The following is a 24589-nucleotide window of genomic DNA, read 5'->3' on the forward strand; positions in this document are numbered from 1 at the left end:
TATGATCTCATTTATATGTAGAATATAAAAAAAGCAAAGTTACCGAAACAGAGTAGATTGGTGGTTGCCGGAGGCAGGAGATCGGGGGAAATAGGGAAAGGTGTTCAAAGGTACAAATTTTCAGTTATAAGATGAATAAATTCTGAGGAAGCAATTTACAGCCTGGTGACTATAGTTAACAATACTGTATTGTACACTTGAAAGTTGCTTAGAGAGTAGATCTTCAAAGTACCTACCAGAAAAAAAAAACTAACTATGTGAGGTGACGGATGCACTAACTAGCCTTATTGTGGTAATCAGTATGCAAAATGTAGCATATCAAGGACCTAGAGATTATCATACTAAGTGAAGTAAGCCAGAAAGAGAGAGACAAATGCCATACAGTATCACTTACATATGGAAATGAAAAAATGATACAAATGAACTGATTTACAAAACAGAACCAGACTCACAGACATAGAAAATAAACCTATGGTTACTAAAGGGGAAAGGGGTTGGGGGGGGGGGATAAATTAGGAGTTTGGGATTAGCAGGTATGGTTTTCAGTTTTTTTTTTCCCACATCATTTACATCATTATCTCAAACACTGCAAACACAGAGTAAAGGAATAAGGCTCAGTGATAACTTGTTAACATTTTATACATTTTATATACAGCAAACAGCTACATATATACACACACACACACACACACACACACACATATATATAGCAAACTGCTATATATAAAATAGATAAACAGCAAGGTCCTACTGTATAGCACAGGGAACTATATTCAATATCTTGCAATAAACCATAGTGTAAAAGAATCTTAAAAAGAATATATGTATATGTATAATTGAATCACTTTGGTGTACACCTGAAACTCATACATTATAAATCAACTATACTTCAATTTTTTTAAAGTATGTATATCAAATCATCATGATGTACACCTTAAACTTACACAGTGTTATATGTCAATTATATCTCAGTAAAGCTGAAAAAAGTAAAAAGAAAGGGGTTCATTCATATGCATATGGGAGAAATGATAATTCGAGCTTCTGGCACAGTCCTTGGATCAGACTGTCTGACCCAGAGATCTGATACATAATAGCTTTATCAGAAATACCAAACTCACCACTGTTTGCCCATGACAGTCAGGGGATTCTGGCTACACACATGAAAGCAGAAGATGGACAATCTACTATCGACATATGGAAGATGTATGACTGCAGCCCCTGATGATCAAGAAGAAAGCAGGGACTGGAAGGCTACCAAGAGCAGACAGCTCTCCTTCTCTCTGCAGGCATACATGCAAAATAAATCATGCCTGAGAAGGTGATTAATGTTTTATACTTTTCTACTTCTCTTTCCAATAAAATTAAATTAACATACATCTAATTACTTATGAGACTGAGTTCTTACTGCTTCCTCAAAGGCTAGTTTATTATTTATGAATGTGGTTGCTGCTGCGCTTTTTACATCTCTTTAATGGTCTTGATAATGGTGAAGACATTAGACGTTATTGTGTTTTCTCCATTTAGTGGGCTTTATTTATCTTAGACGAGGGGCTGAGGGTGGGGAAGAGAGCTGACAAACAGAGCCATTCCTAGGCTCCCCCCCTCTCCCTTCCAATGGCAGGTAGGGGTGCAGTCCTGACTGCTTTTGACAGAGCAGCCCTAAGTGAACTGTGCTGTTGGTCAGCTGACACACTGATCTAGAGTGAAACTTGTATGAGATCAAGTGTAGAATGCTGGCTATTCTGCCTCAAACTTTTATGTAGTTTCATACACTGTCATTTCATCTACTTGACATTGGTACTGAATCGTAAATCACTTCCCTTGAACACTTAACCAGGATTGGATCCTGTTTATATACTTCTAATACAATGGTGATGTGTAGATGTCCTCAATGTTAACAAGTTATCTCTGAGCCTTATTCTTTGACTCTGTGTTTGGAGTGTTTGAGGTAATGATGTAAATGATGTGGAAAAAAAAAATGAGAGTCAAAGTCCCAGGACCCCTTCCTATTATCTGAGTGATCTGGTCAAGGTTTCTCATCTCTCTAAATCTCAGCTTCCTCATCTGTAAAATAATTAATTATCGGTCTCATAGTGTGGTTGTGGGGATAAATCAAGTCCACATGGTTAAAACACTTAACACGTAATAAACACTTAACAATTGGTAGCCACCATTAAATATTTTTAATGTCACAACTACTGATAATAAATTGACAAATTCTATACAATTAATATTATAATTTACTAATATGTTGATAAATTAGGAAGCTCTATAACTTTATTATATTATATATGATATATGAATTCATTATATATTTACTTAACAGCCACTTCACACAAAAAAATAATGGAACTGCATTTTCTTAAATGTGCTTTTAGAAGATTGGTGGTAATAGGTATAATGTAGCGGAGAACAGAAATAATTAAGAATAGTAAATAATCTACAGATATATCTAGGTGTTGTCAACACATGAATCTCACAAATGCTCAGTTTTATAAAAACCAGCCATGACTTAGAACCCATTATGGTGACAATACACGTGTAGCCATTGTAAACAGGGGATCAAGCTTCTAATTCCAGAATGTGAGTTTGCTTCCATATCATTTTAAGACATATTTTTATATTCTCAGGTGTCAGATTTTAATGATATTAGGTTTTACAGGTTTTCTTATTTTCAATCTTTCTCTAATATTAAAATTTTATATAATATTATAAATAAATTAAATAAATAAATATAATTAGCATGCATGCATATATAACATAATTATGATTTAACTAATCAGAACATATTGAAGACTGCCAATCTAATAAATGCATCCTAGGTAATTTTCATAAATGTACTTTCTAAAATTATGAAAAATAATAATACTTGTGCAAATAAATGAAGCAGTTGGTATGTTGATATTTCAATTTCCTCTGTCAGCATATTCTCAGGGATTCCTCAACAGCAGGAATCCTTCAGGAGAAGATTCTTTTTATTGGGATAGATATCCTCCAACATATGCAGCAACTTAGGCAGTTAAAAATGTAAGACCACAGACTTGAATGTAAAGAATGACAGCTTAGTAACAAGATAGACTGAGACAGTGCTCAGGAAAATGAACAGTTCTCCTGGGCTTGAGTAAAGGATAAAGATTGTTTTGAAGCAAATTTCATTCCAGGAGGAGGACAATGTCTTGCTCACCCAGCAACTGTCCATCTTTGACTTTGGTAAAGAACAGTAGCCACTGATACTGAGACACTAGGCATTATCAGACGTGGGGGACTCGGGGAAAGCACAGTTGCATGGACTAAGAAGATGGGGAGACAAGAGTGGCAGGGAAGAGAAAAATGGGCATTCTTAATGATTCTATTCTTTGATGAGTTTCATAAAAAGTTTGTCTCTATCTCAGGAATACATTCAAATTGCTATGAAATATGATCAATGTTTCAACATATGTACTAAGATATACCTTCTCCTAGCTAGGCCTAATTGTCATGGTATAGCTGTGTACTCACAGTAAGGCAGTCCAGGGAGAAACGGTGGTGATGGGACCTGACACAAACCCACAGAGCTGGGCAAGCACGGGCACAAGCTCAGAGGATGGCAGAGTCTGGGAAGGTAAGGTATGGTGGCCAAGGGCTCACGCATTCTCAAGCACAATCAGGGTACTTAATAAGTACCGTTTCCAAGGAGTATGAAGTGTGCCAACAGGTGGTGAAAAACAGCAAGGAGAGAATTCAGAGATAGTGCTATTCCAAAACCCAGAATGGCAACAGGCATCAGGAAGGCTGCTGGGTGTTAACAGGTGGCCTCCAAACCCAGGAAGGAAGCAAGGCTCCCAGGCTTTAAAGGGTCTTTGAAGAAGATACAAGATTTTAGTATAAAATGTGAAATGGTGATCAATGCAGAAGCCCAATATGATCAACTGAGGCTCACAGAGTGATCCTGGATTCAGAAAATCAAGTGCAACAAACCTATTTATTCTCTGTCAGACAGAACTGTGATGTAAGAGCTGTGAGAGAGCCCTACTAATCACAGAAAGAACAGATGTTCCAGGTGAGTTTTGCAGCCAGAATGGCTCAATGGCTATAGCCTCAGTCAGCGCAGAAAGAAGGGCGATCCAACGTAAACACTCAGCCAAACTGAAACGGATAGATTGGAACTCTTTAAATTCTTTCCTAATTACAACATGTGTTTATCAGAGAAGTGGGATATGGCCTATCCGGGAAGGTAGGCATGGTATCCAGGGATGGAGTGATCTGAGGCAAGCTGGGTATATGATAGATCTGAAATGCCAAGGACCTGCAAGTGGCGAGACCAGTGAGCTCACCTGTGAAGAAGCTGGAGCAAGCAGAGGCAGGAGGATTGAGATGTGAGCCAAGGCAGACGGTGTGACACAGAGACCCTGTGCGCAGAGACAGTGAGGAATATGCTACATCAGCTGAGAATACAGGATGCAACACTGTCTTTATGTTGCGTTTGGAGAAGAAAACATAAAGGAAGCTGAATCCCCGAAAGAGAAACAGAGCTTCCGAGTTTCAAGGATTCTTAAAACAAGTCAAGGCCGACCTCTGATATGAGTATACGGATTTGGCTTGAATACATTCCCAAAAGTTTATTTAAGAGCTGTGGTGTGCTGATATTGTCCCTTCCCCACTAGAAGCATCTTATCAACCCTCCAAAGCCTGGTTCTTGGTACATGCGGCCTGTCACCTCCCAATTTCACAATCAGCTTGGAGCTCTACCAGATTCTCAAGGTCTCCTTGGTATGACACCTGAGAGAGCATGTTTGTGTGTGTGTGTCTGTGTGTGTGTGTGTAAAGCTGGAGAGAGAAGCAGAAAGAAAGAGTCTGGGTGAACCGAAGACTGCCATTGTAAGTAGCATTTTATCTTCCATAATTTTTGACAATTCATTAATCCTATTTATAGAACCAAGCTTGTGTATTGATGGTTTTATGTCCATTTTAATGATCAGAGCAACAAAACTATGCCTGAGGGTGAAAACTAAGAGACAGCGATGAAATCAAAGTGGGCACCACCACAGAAGCATTTAGGAAGAAAGAGAATTTCACTATATTTCAGTGGAGCACTTACCTTATTTGCTACTTCTAATTAAAAGTGCTGAGAAGAAGGGCAACTTTCTTCCTGATTGCAGAGCCCTCATAACCAATAATGCTGTTAATCATCATTTGAGAAGATGGAAACACATTCAAAATTCAATGCTTTTTTTCCTAACTTAAATGTATCTCTTTGTCCAATGGCATCTTTATTTTTATCTACACTGATAGTTGTGTTTGATATATCATGTCCTTCCTTAAAAATACAAATATTATGAGTTTCATCACTATCATTAATGTGTTATTGACCATCAAGATATTATTCAAGTTTATCTGCTTATAGAGGCCACTCTTTCTTTAAAATATACAATCTGTCACCAAAAAGTATTAAAAAAAACAAAAAAAACCAAATTTGTACAAATGTAACAAAGGAGAGGACCAAGTAAAGTTTAGAAAAGGAAGAGCTTATTTATTTTAAGATGAAATGTTTAGGGAGATGAGAAAAACAATGACGGAAGTGGTAACATACTGGAAGGTGCTATATTCCTTTCATTTAAAGTAAACAAATATGCATTTAGTCATAGTGTAATCTGAAATGAGAAGATACTAGGAGAGAAAATGAAGCTACTATGATGCACAACTTTTAAAGAAACTGGAGAAAGTTTCAAATGATTACTAAAATACATCCCATCTACGTAACACATACTACATGGCAGATACTGACTGGATCAGGATTCCTGTGTTTCCTGGAATTGGAGGCAAAGTCTCCACTAATACCATCAGATAGAAAAATCAAAATGAAAATACACCAGAAAAGGTATATAAGAACTTAATTCACACTAATGTATAAAGACAAGGAATGAATAAGCAGATTAAAGGAATAATTAGGGCAGCAGCCCTGTAAAGAGTAAGAGAAGGAGGATTTCTGTGTCAAGACAAATCTCACTTACTTTATCATTTTGTCCTGGGCTGGCCCAGATGACCTGGAACTCTGGGGCCTTTAGGAGCACTTGGCAATAAGGGTGGACACATTTGACAGTAAATGGATTTCTTAAATGCAAATAAGTAATTTTATTTCTGCCCACATATTTATTATTCATTGTCACTTAACCATGAACAAGTATAAAATCCATTTCTGACATGAAAATGTACTTTGTTTACTTTACTTTTTAGTCAATGCCTCTCACTGTAAAGCTCCTAACAGGAAGTCTGGCGTGAGTAATTACTGGGCTAGGACTTGCAGCCACATAGAGCTTGAATATGCAGCAATCGTATTTTTGTAAGCAATTTTAATGTCAAAAGAAGTTTATGATGGTTTCTCAAAACAATGTATATTAGAATTGCCTCCAGGGCACAAGGGTAAATTAGATTAAACAACAACAACAAAAATCACTGGAAAAATAGAATGCAAATAAATGTGGAAAATACGACTTGTGAAAGTATTCATCTTTTTTTCCCAAGATAAATGGCAAATGTTTTACTTGTTGGAATAATTGACCAAGGAATTTATAAGATGATAAATTTTATTTTAAGCTAACAAGTGGTTAGAATTATATGAAATTTTATAATAGCTCCCTTTTGTTGGCATATGCAAGCAACAAAATCAATGTGGTCTTTTATTTCTGCAGATTACCCTGAGGAATTCTTTCTTTCAAGCCTCTGCTGCACAATTACCTAGCAGTGGATCACAGATTCCATCCAATCATTGCAGCAATGGGTGTTGACTGTGATGCTGCCTGGGTTGCTGTATCCTTCGGAGAAGGCCTTTGAGAGGTTATACCACAACAAGCGTGTGTTAGATTCAAGTACAAGCACTGTGGTCTAGCCTAGTTGGGTACAGACTCAGTTCCAGCAGATAATCCCTTAGGAGGTGCTAAGGATTTTGAGTTCTCTGCTAGGTGTTCATTCTACAAATACTCAGGACATTAAGAGACTCCTGCTATTAAAGTTTATTGATTCCGGTTTTTTAATGTAAGATATGCCTCTTGATTGGAAAGGGATCAAACAAGTTAGGCCACCAAAGAGGAATGAAATAAATAGTGGCCCACTGATAATGAAATACCCCACTGATCCTGAGGGCCTTAGAGGCAATATGGTTGGTGAGTGTATGAACAAGGACAATCATATTAGCAGTGCCAACTCAGGTCAAGTCTTCTGCCATAAATAGTATTTGAAAAAACAGTAGCCTTATTTATGAAACTACACAACTTACTTTCCATCTTTAAGCCCCAACTTCCTTATCCAGAACATGCAAGTAAGGATAGAGCTACAGTGAGGCTTAGAAAGATTCCAATCAAAGGTAGTTACATATATAAGAACCAACACAAATGTAACATAGGCAGTGACAAAAAAGGAAAAAATTAGGTAAAATGTTACTAGGCAATAAAAAGTATGAATCTAAAGACTCAATAATATCATTAAGATACAGAACTAGTGGTTAAAGAGAATTGAAAAAGTCTGAAAATGCATGTTTTCATGTTAGAATGAAAGTTTTTTCATTTCTGATCTCAAGCACAGGCTCACAAGGAGAAATTAGGTTGGAAGGTACATGGTAGTAGAAAAATAAGTAGCATAAACTCATGTGGCAGAGCCAAGGACAGAATCAGGGTAATGTATCACTTGTCCATTTCCTCAACTACAAGAAAAGAGGCCAATTAATCAAACACTCAACCAATATTTAATGAATACCTATTGTGTGTTCAGCAGTGCAAATTAGCCAATCACTACCTGCTCTAATATTAACTCATATTCTATTGGGAGACAAATAAGATTTTCTTTTTTGATGCTGGATGACTTTATATAGTTATAACTTTACATAGTTATACCTACAGGAAGAATAAAAATCCTAAATTGTATTCTTTAGCCCACATTTGATGTGATTTAACATATGTATTGTCTCTTTCGTTTGGAATCCCAGTGTTATACAGTGTGTCTTAATACCATATGGTGTGTGGAAAGAATGCATCTATGTTTCAGTCATCTGTTCAATAAAGAAAAGTCCATTTATAGCTCAAAGATAAATCTAACACTGGACTGCAGTGTGTTGGCTTTTATCTTTGCTATAATAATCACTCTTCATTGTGAAAAGGAAAGAAAAAAATTCTCTTGCTGAATTATAAATGAGAATAATTCATTTTCAATTATGTTCTTTTTGAATATAGCCGCTTATGGAAAGAACAAAAAGTATCCACTTGGCTTACGTTAGCTATTGATAAAATTAAATAGATCCATTTCAAAGTAGGTTTTCCCACGACATTCGTCAAGAACAATACAAGTCTTCCTACTAAATGGTCACCAAGATTGTAAGATTCAAAAAAAAGAAAAATTATTCACAGCATGAAATAATGGTTCTTAAAATGCAAAACCTGAAACTAATTTCTCAGAATGTTATGAAGACAAAGCAAAATTGGAGAATATAGTGTTTTGTTAAACAAAAGTGAAAACTATCAGTTAGTTGTTTGAATGAACATTTCCAGTGGGATATTACTAATGAAGAGAAATGAAAGCAGTTTAGAAGAAGAAAAATGTCTCCTTTGCAGAAAAGGCAGATGAAAGGAGAAAAGAAAAATTTCAAAAGTGACCCCATGACGAATGTTTAAATTTAGTATCTCACCCTTCCTTGAGCTTCTTACTTACCTACATTTAAACTAGTTTTCTCCATTGGAATAAAGCTACACATTGAGGGAATTTACAGAAAATCCAAACCCAAAATATACTTTTCTTTAGAAATATATGAGGAAAACTAAGGATAAAATAGAATTCTGACCACTATAAACAGAACCCAGCTTAGTTTAAACTTCAGCCCAGGCAAAATTTAGAAAAATATAATAAAGTAGACAAATAAGCTAGATATCCAGCTTGGCCAACTCCCTCACTATCTACAAGTCTTTTTTTAAATCTTACCTTCACTACAAGGCCAACAGTGACCACTCAGCTTAATACTATAACTTGCCCCCTCCCTAACATCTCAATCACTTTTTCCTGATATTCTCTATTTTCTTTCTTCCATAGCATTTGTGAATTGAAACCATCTGCATCCAAAGAACTTACCCACCAGGACTGAGACCTGAGGCCCCAGTATGAACATGACATAGGACATTTTTGCCCCAGAAGATAAGGCTATAATCCAACAAATAACTTCACTCCTCGCCTCAGGAAATACACACTGGTAAAGCCAGTTTACTCATGTGAGGTAATTATCTCTCCTATCAGGCAATAGATTGTTCACACTTATCAAACAAAAGTTTACTTTCCAAGAATCTCTCCCTCTGTCCTATTATATTACAAACTCTGTCCAATCCCAGTGGATTCCCTACCTTGAAAGACATGTCTTAAGCCACTTGGTCCCAGGTCTCAAACATTATAACCACCCTTTATGGATATCTGCTGCTACCAAAACTCTGTCAAGCTGGTATTCTCCCTTACTCCTGTAGGTCAAATAGACTTAACTTTGCTTAGGTTTTCTGGTGGTCTTTTGAAGAGTAAAGAGCCAATAGGTTTATAACTTTGAGACATAACTATATATTACTTATGTATCATATTTATTGCTTATTTTAGGTTTCCCCCAACTAGAAGGTGAGTTCCATGAAAGCAGAGATCTTTGCTTGTTTACTTACTGACATCTTCCAAATATCTAGAACAGTGCCTGAAACTTAGCAGGTGGTTGACATATTTTTATTGATTAAACAAATAAAAGAATAAATAATGACAGGTGTATATACAACATCCCACCCAACAGCAGAATTCTCATTCTTCTCAAGTACACATGAAACATTCTCCAGAATGGATCACATGTTAGGTCACAAAACAAGCTTTAACAAATTTAAGAAGACTGAAATCATAACAAGTATCTTTTCCAACCACAATGAAAACTAAACATTAATAGCAAAGAAAAACTGGAAAATTTACATATGTGGAAATTAAACATGATTTTGAGCAACCAATAGGTAAAAGAAGAAATCAAAAAAGAAATTAAAAATATCTTGATACAAATGGAAGCAAAAATACAAGTTACCAAAACTTATGTGATGCAGCAAAAGCAGTATTGAGAGAAGTTTATGGTGATAAATGCCTACATTAAATAAGAAGAGAGAACTCAAATAAACAACTTTATACCTCAAAGAACTAAAAAAAGAAGAACAAACTAAGCCCAAAGTTATCAGAAGGAAGAAAATAATAAAGATCAGAGCAGAAATAAACAAAACAGAGAACAGGAAGCAACAGAAAAAAATTGATAAAGCTAAGAGTTGGTTTTTTGAAAATACAAAACTGATAAGCTTTTAGCTAGATTTACTAAGAAAAAATATTCAAGTAAATAAAATCAGAAGTGAAAGATAAGACGTTACAACGGATGGCACAGTAATGAAGAAGCTTATTAAAGACTACTGTTACACTTCAACAAGCAGGGTAACCTACAAGAAATGGATAAATTCCTAGATGTACAATCTACCAAGACTGAATCATGCAAAAAAACAGAAAGTCTGAACAGATCTACAACTAATATGGAAAATGAATCAGCGCTTCAGGGAGATGTACAAAATACATAGGAGATACTGTCTTTGTCTTATAAAACTTATCATCTATAAAAACAGCTTGGACAGTGTTTAATGGGCACCACGCATTATTCTAAACATATCAACTCATTTAAAACTCATGACAACTCTATAGGAATGGCGATACTAAAAACATTTATTAACAGGTACCACATCACGTCCTGTGAGGACAGATACTGGGCATAGCACAGGGGCAGGATCCTAGAGGACCCCCAGCTGAACAAACAAGCCCTTGCAGAACCACTGGGAAGAGGAAAGTTGCATTGAGGCATTGGGTGGAAAGGGAGACCTTCAAGGGGCTGGAGGCTGCAGCTAATTACCAACTAGTGTGGAAGCATTTCAGTGTTTTAACAAATGCTACACAGGTATATATCAGCTGAATATCAGCCCTTAAGATTGGCAATATTATTATCCCCATTTCATAGATGAGGACATAAGGCCCCAGAGAGTTCAGTGACTTGTCCAAAGTCACACAGCCACTGAGCAGAGGCAGTAATATTTGAACTTTGGTAGTCTGACTCCAGATCATGTTCTCCTTACTGCTATGCTATACTGCCTCACAGTTACAAAGAAATAAGTAGCTTTAAAAACAGTGAATGTTTACCCAGCAGCTCATGGATTCCAGGCACTGTGGAAGGCAAGATGCAGAGGGATTCAAACATAAGCTAAGTAGAATTTCAGGAAGCATAAAGGTTCTAGCAAGAAGTGCTAAAACTCGGGAAAGACTGTAACTAAGAGATGGAGATTTTTTCTTCAACAAACTGAAGGTGAAAATGTACTGTTTGCACATATTATCTGAATAATTGCTCCAATTTTCCATTATGTTGTATTAGAAGACAGCAGTTTGGAAACAGGAATTTGTGAAGTTTCCAGTAACATCCCCAGAGATGCAACAGCAGTAGTTCCAACCGCACCTTGGCCAACTCCCTTCTTATTTTGGAAGTAGATGCTTTGCTATGATTGGTGGCAATTGCTGATGACAACAGGGGAAAACTGGATTAGTCATGCCAGGAACTCTCCTAAATCCACAGCAGATGAAAGCAGATAAAATATTTCTCTCTCATTTTCTCCAGTCCCTCATCTTCCCCACAACGGCACTATTCCTGGTGCTGTCTCCAGTCACCTGGTACTGGTTCGCCACAGAGCATGTCCCAGGATTTGTGTTCAAGGATTTTGTAAACAGTGTTCGCCTGAAATGGATCAGTGTCACTATCCAGAAATAAAATGTGGCCATTGCTTTCCATTGCAAGATTAACCTCTCGTTACAGTTAAAATGGCAATTTGGGTTTACCGTACCTCTCTTCAAATCATTTTAAGGTGATGATAGACTTAAGGTGCTAATGACATTGAATTTCCTTCACTTAAAAGAGAGAAAATTTACAGATGTGATTTATTTTAATAATCCCATGACATCTTCAACAAAATATCATTATAGCGAAAAGTTATAAAAGGTTATATTAATACTTGTGTTCCTCAAGTAGTAAATAATACAAAAATCAGAGAATAATAATTTCAATATGATGAGCAGTTTGATCAACATGTACCAAAATGGAAAGCGGTACCAAGAGGAGCCAAGAAACTAAATCCCATAAGGCCAGCTTTCATTTCTAGTATTCTCCAGGTGGCTGCTAGCCAACTTGCCTCATGAAAAAAGCCTGACACTTACTGGAAAACAGACTCCAACTATTAAAAAAAAAAGAAAGTCGGAGGAGGTAGGACACTCAGTAGAGAATAGACAATGTTGTGCTAAAAAGCTATGTTATTTTGCCAAAAAAGAATTCAATCTGTGCGCAAAATACCTCTTCCCATGTCTTTTGATCTGATGTAGCACTTGTCCAAATGGATGGGCTCCCTACAGGGAAAACCCATTTCAAACACGGAGGAGCTCGAACAAATGTGAAGCACTCAACCTCAGGCTTAAATATCCCAAATGGTCTCTTGCTGGTAACATGAGAACAAAATCAGGGTTTCACTCAGAAAACAGCTTTCCTGGCTTTTCTCTTCTGTTCCATTTGTGCATTGATATGAAGATCAGAGTCATCGACTTGAATGTGATTGAGAATCTCCATGCAAACAATGAGACATTAAACACTTTCTGGCCCTCTAAGATTTGTATTCAGACTCCTCTCTTTTCAGGGTGTAATCACAATCCCATCAGTATTCCAGGGATTGGTGCACTCAGGCTGCCTCTGTCAAAATTGTAGCAAGTTAATGTATTCGACTATAGCTTGGTTGTGCAAATTATTGCCCTTGAAGGAGGACGCAACTTGGTATTTTGACATGTGCTGTTTTATATGGAGCACAACATCTTTTTTTTCTAATTTTTTTAAAGCCTTCTGGTTTCAACTTAGTGGCTGGAAGATTCAGAAAATGAAATTAAATGTTTTAAAATGAGATAAAAAACAAGCATGAAAATTATCTAAAGTCACAAAGAAAAGAAGGCAATGACCAAAGTCCCCATGGTGCTACTATGGCGACGCAAGAGGAGTGGAGGCTTCGGACTTCACTTCTTGTCTTTTCCAAGTGATAAATAGCGTGGCTAGCCTTTATTCACTTCCTGAGACTTAAAACATCTATTGCTTTCTTTCATCATTCTGCCAATTTTCTTCAAAGAAAATTACTACTTCAAACTCTTCATAAATCCTGTAACCTCTATAAGCTTAGTTTCCTTACGGGTAAGATGGGAATAACAACGCCGACTTCGTGGGGTCAGTATGGGGATTAGAAATAATACATGAAAATCACCCAATAGGCCTGGAACATAATGGAAGCTGCCAGGATTATTATTACCCAAATGCTATATCTGGACATGTAAATTGGAATAAAACACTGAGGCAGTTTTCATGCTAACCCAAACAGAAGAACACGTTTTCTTGCTGATTCATGGTAATTGAGGTAAATGTTCGAACATTCATTTGAATTATCAAGATACATAAATTGCTTCAATTTTTCACTTTCCATGTCCAGATGTGGCTTTTGTGTGTGCCCCCAGAGTAATCCAGGGATTCTGGAAACTTCATCCATTACTGAAAGCCCTCAGCATCGAATTTAACCAATCTTTACACATAGCTGTCAGTAGACTACAGGACAAACTCCATTCTTCAGTACGTTTGCTGCCTCAGATATCAAAAACCAAAGAAACTAATCCAATATATAGGTCTAATAACTGTCCCTCATGTGATTTAAATCAGCAAATTAAACATGTGTCTGAATGAGAGTAACAAAACAATGGGTCATTTTCAGAAAGTATCTTTGTTTTGAGTCACTATAATATAACTTTCTAGGGCATCCTAAAAAATATTGGATGAAAACTTTTTTCAGGGAAGAAAATAAAATCCGTAAGAAAGAAATTAAAGGCAAAAATGACTTTGTTTTCCTAAATTAAAAAGAAAAATCCTATGTTTTGGTCTCTTAGAACAATCTTAACAGTTGTTCAGGAAAGACGGAAATGAAGTAAAACCTCTTCTTAAAAAAAGGGGGAGGATTTTGAAAAGAATACATAATTGCCTTTTATGTGTAGGTATTCCTTACCAAGTTAAGTTGTTTAAAAGCTATAATATACGGGGAAATCTGAAAATTACCAACACTATATTTATACCCTAAAAATAGTATCAGAGCAGCAGCATGATGTTGGGGAGTTTGTGCTGAACCAAAATCAGAATGTTTAGACATCAGTTTCTCATAGGGCATGAAGCAATCCTAAGGGTCTCATTATGCTCACCCATCAAATGAGATCAAACTCAAGTGGATCCCCCTTATCTCTTCCAGCTATAACATTCTCTGAATTCTTTAGCATGTTAATTCACCTTTGGCTCAGGCCAGATAATCACAGTACAAATTTAATCTTAGAAACACAGTTATTTTCATTACTAGATTGGGCTATGTTGGGACTCCTGAATTATGTCACCAGACGTAAAATAAGTGAAGGGGACACTCAGCTCCACAAACATTGGGATCAAGGAAGAAGGGAAAAAGAAAAGCTCTGAGAGGAAAAGGGGCTCAGAAGAAAAGGACAGTACGGTTGTGGCAGGTCATATAGGAACCACCAAAAAGATGATGTTTCTGTCCAGAGGCAAGTCAGCCAGAAAAAGACATGTAAGAAGGAAATACATACTTTCTGTACAGGTAGATCATACCAGTCTTGCAAAGAGATTTTATTTGGTAGATATTGAGGAAATCTCTTAGAAACTACTAAGTCAGAATTTAGGTAACAAGAGAACAGATCTGACTTTTACTAAATATTGGGTTAGTCTGAGAACCAGCAAACAAAGAACAAGCAGCCCAAACATGATCACGGAATGAGTGCTCTAACCAGCCTGGCCAGGATATTAGAACAGCGGCCTGTTACGAGAACAGTTCCTCAGCAAAGCCAATTCAAGTCAATTCAAATTGTAAGAGAGCATAGTTATAACTTACCATGTAATCCATCTCAGACTTTAACATTCAAGATCCTCATTCATTGTAATACCTTTCCTATGTAATTTCCTTATGTTTTTACATCTGAGATTCCCATCTGAATGAGCTGATTGATTGTTAGATTTAAGAGAAGTAAAAGAAACAAGACAGAGTTTCAAAAGATGAAATACATCCCAGTTACCCTGATGCCCTGAGTAATGACAACGGAATGGAATCAGTAGCATAAAGATCTGCTTGGGGGTTACAGAGACAGAGTCTTAAAGGTGAAAGTGAACTTAGTACGCATCTAATCCATCCCTTTTATTTTATATACAAACCCAAGTATCCAACTCCATGCTCTCAGAGATCATCTTTCTTTTGCATCTTTTGGCATGACTGTTAAGTTACTATACTCATCCATTAACTTTTACCACTGGTCATGGAGGTACCAAAAGATACTTAAAAGAATCCCATGGACTCCACTCTTCCTTACCACAACCTGCTTCCCCTTAATAACCAGGATCAGTCACTCTAGTCAAGGGAGCAACTCCTTTATTTGCTTGTTGATTTAGTGGCCTGAGGAGGCTAAAGGTACCAAATGACAATCTCAGCTCCCAGTTAAATGGAACCCTTTTTCAGTCTCCCAGTGCGGTCATTCCTTTCCTGGGAAATTAGATTTTTTAATACCAGTAGAACCAAAAGATGCAGAAGGAGAAAGTATAAATTTTATGAGAGGATTATTTGGGATAAGAATGAACAAATCCCCTTTACTTAAACCCCTTGGTTCTTGGACTCTGATATTCTGGCTATGGAAGAAATAACATTATATATGGTCATTGGTTCAAAGTATATATTGCATTGTGTATGACAGTTCCTCAAATCTGCAAGTGTTGTCACCCAGGCAACTATGTCTCTAATAGGCCATTCCACTGTTCTACTAGGCTACCTGGGTTTTAGGGTGAAGAGATACATAATAAAACCAGAGCCCCGCCCCCACCTATTGCTTCTATTCTTTTATTGTACAGTAACTTTCCTAGTCAAAAGGAAGACTATGTGGGATACCTTGAGGCTTTCAGTCAGTCCTGGATGATGGTACTGGAAGAAGCACTGAGGGCAAGAAAGAGAGTCTTTTTTCTGTGAGGACAAATTGCTGCTCCCTCCATGACCAAAGTCTCACCGTGATTAATATGCCACCTCGGGCTGGCTCATCTCCATAGGCAATGGTGCACTATCAGAGCTCAAAAAGGGACCCTGACATTGGCAGGCTAGATACTCAGCAGTGATGATAGCCAGTTCAGTCTCGGTAAAAGTAAGCCCACAATTTTGAGCTCATGAATAATAACTTCCATCCTTGCAGCCATAGTCACTTTGTTCATAGCCCACTGAGCAGCACAAGATAGCTAGAGAAAAAGACTGACACCCATGATAGATCATCTTGTTACCTGATAACCAAAAGTCTCACCTGCAGGGTTTCTCTTTGGTGAGCACTCACATGTAACATAAATATTCTCTAAGTCTCTGTATTATTCAGGGTTCTCCAGAGAAGCAGAACCAATAGAAACAGAAGCAACATAACGTATAGATAGACAGGTAAGTAGCTACACAGATGGATAGACAGATAGACAAATAGATAAATAGGTAGGGATTTATTATAAGGAATTGGCTCACAAGGTAATAGGAACTAAGTCCCAACATCTGACAGCTGCAAGCTGGAGACCCAGGAAAGTGGGTGGCGTATTTCCAGTCCAAGTCCTGGCACCTGAGAACCAGGAGAGCCAATGTTGTAAGTCATAGTTCAAGTGCAGAGGAATACCAATGTCCCAGCTAGAAAACATTCAAGCAGAGAGAGTGATTTCTCCCTTACTCTACCTTTTGTTCTAATCAGGCCTCTAATGGATTGGATGAGGTCCACCCAAACTGGGGAGGACAATCTACTAATTTCAGTCTACCAACTCAAATGTTAATCTCGCCCAGAAACATGCTCACAGACACACTCAGAATGGCCCAAAGAGTCTGACACATAAAATTAACCATAACAGTCCCTATTAACAGCCTCCATTAGCAAAAACAGCCTCACTGCCAGAATCCTATTCACATATTCTTCCCCCAGAACTTTTTGTCACCAATTTCCAATCTTGTGATTTTTAAGTTCCTGACCATCTGACCAAACTGTTAACTAACTGCTCTGTGATCACTTTAGATACACACCTTTGACCATTCATCTTTTTAGAAAAGTAAAACAAAATGTTCAAAGTTCTGCCCACAGGGCTCAGGGATATTAGTGCTAGACTAGTTGACTCTTAGTTGTATCAGCATATTATGCAGACATAGCTTTAAAGAAAGCCAATTATTTTTTTTCCTTCTCTGTCAACAAGTCATAGGGAATGCCCCATGAGGCCATAGGTATGGGTTGAAGGACAGACAGCAATGCAACAAGAGCAGGGGTTTGAGCGTCTGAGCCACCTGCTCATGCCACTTACATATGCTTTCAGGACATTCCTGAACTCGATGATCTCACATATGCACTTCAACACGGTGACACTGTTCTGTTGCCCAAGCCAAATTCATGACTTAGGTAATCACATCACATGCAGTTCACAATGGGCAATTTTGGTCTCACAGTCCTCCTCAAATGAGAGTAATTAGCAGAAAAGAGCATGAAAGCCTTTCTCAAAACCTCCAGTGATTCCTTTGCATTCAGCTGCCCCAAAGAGTGACAAGAACATGGAAGATCACATGAGACACTTTAGGGATGGGATCTAGAGATAGCATATAAGACTATATCCACATTCACTGGCCAAAACTCACCTTCAAGGCCCTATCAAACTATCAAAATACCTGATAAATGTCCAAACTACCAGTGTCCCTCCTCTCCACCCAACCCCCTGCCCACACACAGCTCTCTCAAAGACAAACAGAAATAATATAACCTATCAGTGGTTCTCAAAATGTGATCCCTGGATCAGCAGCAAAAGAATCACCAGGGAACTAACTCCTACGCCACATGCTGGAATTACCAAATCTGAATCTCCAGGAATAAGGCTCAGCAATCTGGGTTTTAATAAGTCCTTCATGTGATTTGGGAGCACTACAATGTTGAAAATAACTGGTGTAGAACCAAATGAGGAGGAGTAAAACCAACAATAAGAAATGATCCCATATTGCCCAGTCATCTTTACAACCTTTCCTTTAGCTACCTTCACTCTAGGGGTGCCCTGTTAGGAATTCTTAGACAAGGATCTACATCCTCTTTAGTTTCTGCTTAGCTGGAGGGAAAGAGGGTCTCTTTATGCTTCAAGATACATCACACTCTTCCAGTGACAGCCATCAAGATCTGTTTTCTTAATGCAGAAATGAGTTTAGACTAAGTTAATAATATCTGTCATGGGTGGTATAATTTTAAAATCTAAATAACTCAGAGTAAAGGCTGGTCATCTCAAAGTGGCAGAGCAATAATCTCAGTTACTCTAAAATTTTATATTCCACTGCCTTAATTTAAAAACCAGCCTACATCACCACTGCAATTTTTTTAATAAAGTGACGTCTCAAGCTATAATGACTTGGAACTATATTATATATTTTGAACTTCAAAGTGAAGATTACTTGTGAACGTTAATTTGAATTCATTTTAATTTTATTTGTTTTTTCATTAATAAATTAAACAATATAAAATTGACCTTTCATACTTGAGAAGCAATTAAATTTTATTAAATTATGAATTTGCATGTTTTAGTTTGGAAGTTAGATTGATATGTAACATAAGTTTTCATTCAAAAGGCTAAATTTTTTGAGTTAGTAAACTATTCCATGGATGTAAATTGGGAATTAAACTGTACAAAGTTTTCAGAAACTTGACTCTCCATGATTAACTAATTAATATTTCAGTGAAACTGAAAAATTGAGGTGATTAATATACAATTGTGAATGATTCACTAACCCATAAACTCATGTGTTCCACATTTTAGAAAGATCATATGTGTTGTTTATTTATTTCTGTATAACAAGTTATCCCAATAAATATTTCTTATTTTATAATATGTGTGGGTTAGAAAGTCAAGAGTGGCTTAGCTCAGTGGTCCAGCTCAAGGTCTCCCAGGAGGTATAGTCAAGAAGGCCAGGGCTGCAGTTTCATCTGAAGACCTAATTAGAGAAGGATATGCTTTCAAGCTAAATCATACGGTTATAGGAAGGTCCCACTTCCTCACTGACTGGTGGCCACAAGTCTCCATTTCTCTCTACATGAGCTGCTCTGTGGCTGCCTGATGATTTTCACAACATGTCAGATGGTGTGCCCCAAACTGAGTGATGAGAGAGAGAGAGAGAGAGAGAGAAAATATATGCACATAAGCCACAGCCTTTTATACTCTAATCTTGGAACTGGCTTACCCTCATTTCTGCCATGCTACTGGTCACAGAAACCAAAACAAGTGCATTGTGGAAGAGGTCTTCACAAGGGTAGGGATGCAAATGGGGGCCATGTTGGAGGCTGTCTACCACAGTGTCACTATAGGTTTTGGCAGACTGAATATCTTTTATACAACAGTCTTTACCCAAGATGATCATTATACAATTCTAAAATGCAATCCAGTTGATGCCCAGATATATTGTGAAAATATATTATACCTTTGAAAAGGTTTTTGGGAATAAAATACTCATTAATGTCTGTTTTTCCACATCTGTTCTCCTTTTTAGCCTGTAAATTCATCAAGAGAGATACTCCTTCTTCATGTTTATAGTTCTAGCTCCTTGAACAGTGGCTGAGATAGAGGTGCTTAGTAAATAGTTATTACTTATGCTGAATAGTGTTACATTTTAATTCTCAAAGTAGTTTACCTTTTTTAAAAAAAATAAGGTATAATTTACATAAAATAAAATACACAGAACTTAAGTGTTTACTTTGGTAATTTTTGAAACTTGTATGCACCTATGTCACCTCAAGAAAGATGTAACACTTCCATCACCTCTGAAAATTCCACGTATCCCTTTCCAGTTTTTTTTCCTTCTCCTTCCAACCTCAAGCAATAAGTTTCTGATTTCTGTCACCTTGCATTAGTTTTACCCGTTCTTGGACTTCATATAAATGGAATAATTTTATGCCAAATACCATATATACTTATATGTTTGATTTTTTGCTTAATGTATATTTTTGAGAAACATATTGTTGTTGCATGCATCAGTAGTTTATTCCTTTTTATTGCTGTATAATATTTTAATGTGTGAATGTGCCTCAACTTGTTTTTCCGTTCTCCTCTTGCAAGACATTTGGATTGTTTCCACATTTGGCCATTATGAATAAAGCTGCTGTGAATATTCTCTTACAACTTTTCCTGTGGACACATGATCCATTTCTCTTGTGTAGACACCAGACAGTGGATTTGCTGGATGCCATTGTTTTTAATTAATCAAAAGGCTTCTTTGTCTTCCAATATGTTTAGAAACTTAAGACCTAATTAAAAACAAAAACAAAAACCACCAGCTGTGTCTAATTCCCAGCAAGAATGGAGAGCAAGCAGAAATGGAAAGACTAGTTTTCACACTAGGATTCTGGAGGGATCAAGAACAATAGCAGCATCCCTTTGTGCAAAGTCTGTGTATAAGGTTATGGAATGAATTCTCCACACTAGCAGAGAGGCACCTTTGCAATGTGCAGAGACTAGGAGACCTGGGGGAGCAGTACCCTGAGAGAGAGCAGAGAGAGAACAAACTACGACAGCATAGACAGTGATGGGTCTGCTCTCCATTCTCCTTGGGAATTAGAAAGAAATCAGTGGTGGCTTTCCTTCAAATTCATCTTGCCTATATCCCAGATCCAGGCCTTTTGACAAAAATGTCTCCTTCTTGTTATCCATATACCTCTTAGAGCTCCATATTAGTCCATTCACCTATTCATCTATTTAACAAATGCTAATTCGAACATTTACTGTTTACAAGAGACTGTTGTAGGAACTGGGGAAAGCAAAACAAACAAAAATCTCTGCCCTCAGATGTTAATATATTTGCATGTATATAATCAAATTATATATTTCACTTCTGTTTTTTTTTTCACTAAGGGATTAGAATCATAATATACCTAAAAATATTTAGCTATTTGATCTAGTGCCTGCCATAGCATCCCTCACATGATAGGCGCTCATTACACGTCTGTTGAATGCATGAATGATGAAATGTCCCAACGTTTCGGGAATGAAATAGTGCTTATCATGAAACAGAGATTCATTAGGTGAGTACACAAACTAGGACTTTCCAGGGGTCCGTTCAGTAATATATTCAGTAATTCTGTACCAAATCCTTTTTGGAAGTAGGTGGGCTATACTGCAATTTTGCCACATAGTACACGGCCTCAATTTCAGCTAAAGATGAAGTTTATTTTTCAAGAAAAGCTAGGCCACTTTTAGAACGAAAGTAAAAAAGCACATTCAACTTAGTAATGTCAGACACTTATCAATAGCTTAGTAACCACCAAACCAAATTACTTCATACTTGGCTTGTGGTTGAATTTGTAGCACAAATATATTTCTAGATACAAAGGGAAAATAGCATTTTACAAAATTCATATCTGATTTTTTTAAAATCCCACCTGAAAATCATTCATCTAAGAAAGTTGCAAACCCTGGGATTTCAAGGTCATGCTACTTTCAAAGTGAATGGGATCAAAGGGTCTGAAGAACACAAGAAATACTTGCAGACAGGAAGACACCACATCAAGAGGCTATCACAAGCAACTGCTGTGAGAGGATAAACCATCCTCACTAGACTGAGCTGTTTATACACAACTTTCACTTTTTCTGATGATAAAAGTAACCCTCGTTCATTGTAGAAAAACAAAAAGCATAAAATCATAAAGAAAAAAATCAAAATCACCAGGCATAATCGCTGATAAATGTGGGTCAATTTCCTCCTGATGTATTGCCTCTGCGTATGTTAGCTGAGCTCTTCTATATATTAAAACTTGTACTGTTTTTCATATCTAATATTGCAACACAAGATTTCTCCTAGTTTATTACAAATACCTCATCATACATTCTCTTAGTGACGACATAATACTTCACCTAACTCCCTATTTTGACTACTGACATTATTTTCTTTTTTTTTTTTTTACTATTTTAATAATTAATGCTACTTTAAATGTTTCTGAAATTTGAGGAATTTGTTAGTTGTGTCGGGTTTTGGAGATTGGGTAGGTAATTCAGATTTTTTTACTCAGGGTTTATTCTCAGGAGTGAAATTAGACAACATATATTGCCAATTACTATGCAGCCTCGTAAATCTGACACATAAAGAGATAGCCACTCTCTGTCCCATGTATATCATACTCTTTGAAAACCAATTCCAACCTAATGGACCCTGATGACCTGACACCAGGATTTGATATAGATCCAGAATTTATATTTTCATCTTTTAATACATAATTTAACCCCACTAAATTCTGTAATAAGTTTTATAGGTATGCCAATATTCTCTAAAAGGCAGTAAATGACTTTTTTCTGGTTCTTAGGGAACACTGCATTTTTTTTAAACCTGATTTTATTAGATGCAGAAACATTTCAATGGGCAAAAGATAAATGTTGACCTTAAATATTTCATCTCATTAACTTCAGTTGTTTCCATTCAAATGAAAAGATAGTTTCTCTTAAATCTAAACTAAAGTCTAATCTGTTAATAGAGGTCCATGTATCTCCCTGTTCAGGACATAAAGAAACTACAAATTCACCCTTGCAGACTGAGGAAGGCATACCTGCTGAAAGTTCCACCTTGAATTCTTAAGCCACCCCAAGACTCTAAGCAGGAGAAACCATGCAGAGAGCACAAGACATACAAGAACGCAGAGTTAATGACAAAACAAGAAAGATGAGCACACAGAGACATACACCTAGACCAAAATCTTAAGACATTTTTCAGTCCTAACTCCAAAAAGTTGAGGCAATGAGAAGTACTTTTTCAGGTCATGTTTCCTACAACCTCATGATTGTTTTAATGTTTAGGCTTTAAGAAATCCTCATGAACACAGTGCACTCATTTAGAACATGTGACAAAGGACTAAAACATGTAGGAATCAAACCCAAAAGCTTTTTAAACAAACTTTCAGGATGGAAATGAAATGTTGATACCAAAACATGATTATAAATAAAGTTACAAAAATTTATTCCATCTAGTCACAGACGAGTAATAATAAAACAGTTAAAGAAATTAGAAGCTGAAACACAGTCATATGACTTCAGGCAGATATGAAAGATAGCTGTATGTGGGTGTTCCTAAGCAGCTTTTTTTTTTTTGCTTTTAATTTTAAAGGTTACTTTCCATTTACAGGTATTACAAAATATTGGCTATGTTCCCCGTGTTGTACGGCACATCCTTGAGCCCATCTTACATCCAATGTTTGTGCCTCTTACTCCCTCACGTCTATGTTGTCCCTTTGCCCTGCATGCACTGGTAGCCACTAGTTTGTTCTCCGTATCTGTGTCTGCTTCTCTTTTGTTATATTCACTACTTTGTTGTATTTTTTAGATACCACATATAATGATATCATATAGTATTTGTCTTTCTCTGTCTGACTTATTTCACTTAGCATGATGCCCTCCAAGTCAATCCATGTTACTGCAAATGGCAAAATTTCACTGTTTTTTATGTCTGAGTAGTAGTCCATTGTGTGTATGTATGTATGTATGTCTTATTTATCCATTCATCTGTCTAAATAGCTCTTTTAACTCAAGCGCCAAATGGACCCTTTATAAGGAAATCATTCCACATCCCACTGTACCAAGGGTAGAATCACAAAGCCAGAAGAAATATGTAGTCATACTTAATTCTTTATTACTCTACAATTTGCAGGAAGTTGCTTTGTTTTTCTCCTCTTTAAATAATTTAATTCTACAGACATACACTGAGCACCAGCTCTGAGCTAAGTTCACTGCTAAGTACTGAGGAAAGATGGGTAAAATGTAATTTCTTCCTTTAAGGCATTTATTATCTAGCACAGTTTTAGCACTTAAAATAATAGCTGCACTATGACCAATGGATTAGTATCATATATATTTCAGCAAATGTTCATTTTACCTTTCAATACAGATATAAATAAGTCAATCCGCACAGACATTATCTTACTTCATGTCCACAACAAACCCTGAGTAGTGAGTATTATTGTTTGCATAGAGTAGATGAATAAACACAGGCTCAAAAAGTCATGTGGCAAGTACCAAGAAAAGCTCAGATTCTAGGCAAAGCTCCATCATGACAGTAAACCACAGGGCCTGAGATTCAGATAATTGCCTCAGTTCATTTTGCCAGTAGAGACAAGTCACCCTTGTGATACTGAAGCCATTAAAGCTGAAGATACCTTGAGAAATAATGTAGTTAAATAGCTATAACTACTGGGACACATGAAAACATCATCTCCTCAAAACAATTATTTTATGCCCACATAGCACCTTCCCCATCATCCACTATCAGCTGAACAATTTACCTTCATTATAGTCCCCTTCCTATCTGAATTAATATATCTCTTTTACTTATTATTATATTTCTTGCTCCTATCCACAGTGACAGTTGTTTTCTTCCTCATTTCTGATTCTAATCTGGTTTTCATCCCAAGCACTATGATTCAC

General features: G+C 36.8%; 1 protein-coding gene across 14 annotated transcripts in view; it reads right to left on the reverse strand.

Annotated features, from left to right (window-relative positions):
• ZPLD1 (zona pellucida like domain containing 1) overlaps positions 1–24589 on the reverse strand; it is a 451025-nt gene that overhangs the window by 95877 nt on the left and 330559 nt on the right. Inside the window, exon 1 of one of the 14 annotated variants that reach the window (XM_072966209.1) lies at positions 17468–17511. The exons of the other annotated variants lie outside the window; for them this stretch is intronic. The gene's annotated coding sequence lies outside the window, so the exon portion shown is untranslated. Of the gene's footprint in view, positions 1–17467; positions 17512–24589 lie in introns of those variants that run through there. 14 annotated transcript variants of the gene reach the window in all.

Source organism: Vicugna pacos, chromosome 1 (genome assembly GCF_048564905.1).
Source record: "Vicugna pacos chromosome 1, VicPac4, whole genome shotgun sequence".
Lineage (NCBI taxonomy): Eukaryota > Metazoa > Chordata > Mammalia > Artiodactyla > Camelidae > Vicugna > Vicugna pacos.